Genomic DNA, 5,284 nt, shown 5'->3' with positions numbered 1-5,284 from the left:
TCATATACATTATATAAATTATATATAATATAAATTATGTATAATGTATATAAATTAATATATTAATATCATAATATATATCATATATAAATAAACTATAATATAATCTACAATATATAAAATAAAATATAACATAAAATATATATCATATATTAATAATATATGATATGTTATTATAATTATATATTATTATATTAATATATATTACATTTATATAATCATATAATATTAATATTATATATAATATATTAGTATATTATATTAACATAATATAATTAGTTAATATTAATATTATATAATTATTTTAATAAATATAGTTAATATTATACATATAGGCATATTAATATATTTTAACATATAATATATATTATATTGTATACAAATATACAATATATTTTAGATTGTATTTATTATAATTATTATTTTATTATATATTATATTATTAATATATATTAATAACATAAGCATAATTTATTATATTATATAATATATAAAAAATATATTAAAAATATATGTATATACCCCCCCATATATATATATATATTTGTTGTTTTTAGAATAATGGCACTCTTCCCTCCTGGTCATGAAGCTGCAGATTCCTTTTCTGATCATCATAGTGTCTCCACCTTTCAGCACTCTGCTCAGACAACTGCCAAGTATAGGGTTGACCAGTGGAATACATAATGGTTGTGACAGCATTTTCTAAAAAAATAAATTCATTTTATTCCCTTTGACTCCCTCGATCCTTATTTCTCAGTTTAATGAACTTGTAAAAATCTTTAAGTTCTTAGGAGCCTTCCCAAATCTCTGGCAGGTTAGTCACTCTCTTCTGCAGCATCACACATATAAGTCAGGCTTGGTTGTGAACACTGGCTCCTCACTCTTATCTGTGTAAGCTTGAGCAGTAACATAATCTTGTGAGACTTCCTTTTGTCATCCATTATGTGAGAAAAAGAACACATAATAATATTGTGATGAGGACCAAATGAGCTATTAATATTTAAATGGTGTGACAACATACCAGGCATATAACAAATATTGGTGTATGTAATATCCTTCCTCTGGGTAATCTTACTCTTCTTTTTATTCTCAGACTCTAGAGTGTGAACATGTAAATAAGCTCTAGAAGTGTTGATTGCATTAAAGAAGTATCCAAAATTATAGAGCATCTAGGAATTTAAGAGTTAAGGGTGAAAACAGAGGAAGTTAAGAGGAGCTCCAAGCAAAGGGCTCTGGGCCCCAGATCAATGAATAACGGCACATCACAGAGCACCCTCAGAGAGCAGTTTGTAGCTCTTAGGTAAGTGTGAGTCAGCCATCCTGCCTCAGAACACCCACATGCTCTCAATTAATAAAGAGCTTAAGTTTTTCTGATAGGGTTCTTTATTTTTAAATTTATTTATTTGTTTGTGCCGGGTCTTAGTTGCGGCAGGCAGGCTCCTTAGTTGCAGCTTGTGGGCTCCTTAGTTGCAGCAGGCAGGTTCCGTAGTTGTGGCTTGAGGGCTCCTTAGATGCAGCTGGAGGGATCCTTAGTTGTGACTCACCAGCTCCTTAGTTGTGGCATGTGAACTCTTAGTTGCAGCATGCATGTGCTTCTGGTTACAAAGGGAATAGAGGGGTCAGGGAGAGTTAAATTAGGAGTTTGGGACGAACATGTGCACACTACTATATATGAAACAGATAAACAACAAAAGCCTACTGTATAGCACAGGGAACTATATTCAATATCTTGTAATAACCTATAATGGAAAAGAATCCAAACAAAATCTCTATGTATTACTGAATCACTTTGCTGTACACCTGAAACTAACACATTGCATATTAACTATACTGCAACAAATAAATAAATAAACACATAAATAAAAAAGGAAGGTCAAATCAATGATATCAATGTTGGTGCTGACAGCAGATATAAACCCGTATTTAATATTCAACAAATAATTGTTAAATGAAATATCTTATTCAATTTTTTAAAAATACATATTTTAATTACTTTTTTTGGGTGTGCTGGGTCTTAATTGTGGCAGGAGGGCTCCTTAGTTGTGGCATGTGAACTCTTAGTTGCAGCATGCATGTGGGATATAGTTCCCTGACCAGGGATCAAACCCTGGCCCCCTGCATTGGGAGTGCCCAGTCTTAATGACTGCTCCACCAGGAAGGGTCCTTAGTGTCCATTTCTTAAAGTTAGTATTGTAGATGCTGTCAACTGCTTAAGCCCAGGCTTTCAGAGCCCGTGAACAGGAAATACACAGTGTGCCTTTAATTTTAGGCTAAAGAAATCACCTTTCCATTGTGGGAGATAAGCACAGTTACTACTGAGGTGGCTTTTGGCCCAGAGTATATGCACAGATCCTTGCTCTCTGGCCATCTTTCCCCAGGTAGTACCACATTTTCTACTGTGAACTAATCAAATCCCACACAGTTCATTCTTTTCCTGTGAAGGGCAGGTACTCACCAATGTTTCATCAGCTCTTTACTTCATTTTGTGGTTGGAGGAGTTGCAGGATGATACTGATTACTTCAATGAAGACTACACCAATTTCACATATCACTTAATAGATGTTAAATAACTCTCTCATTTAATGTAGCAAAGACTTAAAAATAACTTCTCAGACTTTTTCTTTATAGGAGCAGTAGATATTTAACATAAAACTTTAGAAATAACCTCTAAAACTAATACTCAGAAGTAACCAGTATTAGCACTTTCCCCCAACTTTGAGGTATAGTCAACAAATAACAACTCTATATAGTTAAGGCATACAATACAATGTTTTGATATATGCTTACATTGTGAAATGATTTCCACAATCAAGCTAATGAGATATCCACAATCTCATATGTTTACATTTTTTTGTGTGGTAAAAGTATTTAGGATCAACTCTCTTAGCAACTTTCAAGTATACAGCATAGTATATTAACTATAGTTACCATGATCTCTAGAACGTATTCATCCTGCATAAGTGAAACTTTGTACCCTTTGACAAAAATCTCCCCATTTATCCTACCCACCACCCCTGGAAACCACCATTTTACCCTCAGCTTTCACGAGTTCAACATTTTTAGATCCTACATATAAGTGAGATCATGCAATATTTGTCATTCTGTGTTGGAGGATTTAATGTAGCATAATGTCCTGCAGGTTTATCCATGTTGTCTCAAATGACAGGATTTCCTTCTTCTTTTTTTTTTTTTTTGGTGGTACACGGGGCTCTCACTGTTGTGGCCTCTCCCGTTGCGGAGCACAGACTCCGGACGCGCAGGCTCAGCGGCCACGGCTCACTGGCCCAGCCGCTCCGTGGCATGTGGGATCTTCCCAGACTGGGGTACGAAGCCGTGTCCCCTGCATCGGCAGGTGGACTCGCAACCACTGCATCACCAGGGAAGCCCTTCCTTCTTTTTTGATTGAAGAATATTGGAACACTATTTCATTGTATTTAAATATAGCACATTTTCTTTAACCATTCATTTTGTACACATGTACATTGAACATTTTAAAACATTGATGAAAAAATTAAAGAAGAAACAGATAAATGAAAATACTTTTTCTTGAATTTGAAGAATTAATATTGTTAAAATGTCCAAAGTGATCTGTAGATTCAATGCAATCCTTATCAGAATCCCAATGGAATTCTTTTCAGGAATAGAAAAAAAAATCCTAAAGCTATCACAAAACTATCACAGGCATTGGGCATCATCAGGCATCACATTTCCTGATTTTAAAATATATTACAAAGCTACAGTAATCAAAACAATATGGTTCTGGCATAAGGAGAGACATAGAAACCAATGGAACAGAATAAAGAGTCCAGAAATAAATCCAAACATCTACAGTCAACTGATATTTGACAAGGGTGCCAAGAACATACAGTGGGGAAAAGATAGTCTCTTCAGCAAGTGGTGTTGGGAAAACTGAATATCCACATGCAGAAGGATGAAATTGGACCCTTATCTCCTACAATATACAAAAATATACTCAAAGCAAATTAAAGACTTAAAAGTAAGACTTGAAACTGTGAAACTACTAGAAAAAAAATAGGGGAAAATCTTCTTGACATTGGTCTGGGCAATGTTTTTTGGATATAACACCAAAAGCACAGGCAACAAAAGCAAAAATAGATAAGTGGGATTGCATCAAACTAAAAAGCCTCATAACACAGCAAAGGAAATAATCAACAGGGTAAAAAGGCAACCTATGGAATGGGAAAAAAATTTGTAAAGTATAAATCTGATAAAGAATTAATATCCAAAATATATAAGGAATTCAAACAACTCAATAGTTAAATAAATAAATAACGTACCTGATTAAAAATGAATAGATATTACTCAAAAAAAGACATACAGTTGGCCAACAGGTACATGTAGAGAAGCTCAACATCACTAATCATCAGGGAAATTCAAATCAAAACCACAATGAGATATCAACTCCTACTTGTTAGGATGGCCTTTATCAAAAAGAGAAAAGATAACAAGTGTTGCTGAGGATCTGGAGAAAAGGGAACGTTTTGTGCACTGTTGGTGGGAATGTAAATTGGTGTAGCCACTGTGGAAAACATGGAGATTCCTTTAAAAAAACTAAAAATAGAACTATGATGTGATCCAGCAATCCTGCCTCTAGATATAGATTATTCAAAATAAAATTTGTATTTCAAAAAGATATCTGCACTCCCATGTTCATTGAATTATTCACAATAGCCAAGATATGGAAACAACTATTATTAGCAATTTGGTGTGTAAATTTTGCCTTTGCATATAGAAGTCTATTTTCTTGTAACAAAACTAAGATCACAAGGCATATATTATATTTAATTTTCTTTTATTTTTTGATAATCATAATATTGTGAACATTATTCTATGTAGAAAATTTATTTTTATATCTCTTTTACAGGTGGACTAGATATTCCACATTTCAATTACTGCTCTATTTTTAGAGTGACTTTATATATATATATTTTTTTTCTATTTATTTTTTCTTATTAGTCATCAATTTTATACACATCAGTGTACACATGTCAATCCCAATCGCCCAATTCATCACACCACAACCCCCACCTCCCACCACTTTCCCTTCTTGGTGTCCACACTTTTTTTCTCTACTTCTGTGTCTCAATTTCTGCTCTGCAAAATGGTTCATCTGTACCATTTTCTAGGTTCCATGTATATGAGTTAATATACGATATTTGTTTTTCTCTTTCTGACTTACTTCACTCTCTATGACAGTCTCTAGATGCATCCATGTCTCTACAAAAGACCCTATTTCGATCCTTTTTATGGCTGAGTAATATCC

This window comes from Physeter macrocephalus, chromosome 4, assembly GCF_002837175.3.
Source record: "Physeter macrocephalus isolate SW-GA chromosome 4, ASM283717v5, whole genome shotgun sequence".
NCBI classification, from domain to species: domain Eukaryota; kingdom Metazoa; phylum Chordata; class Mammalia; order Artiodactyla; family Physeteridae; genus Physeter; species Physeter macrocephalus.
The sequence above is the reverse complement of the archived record's forward strand: the minus strand, read 5'-3'. Positions refer to the sequence as shown.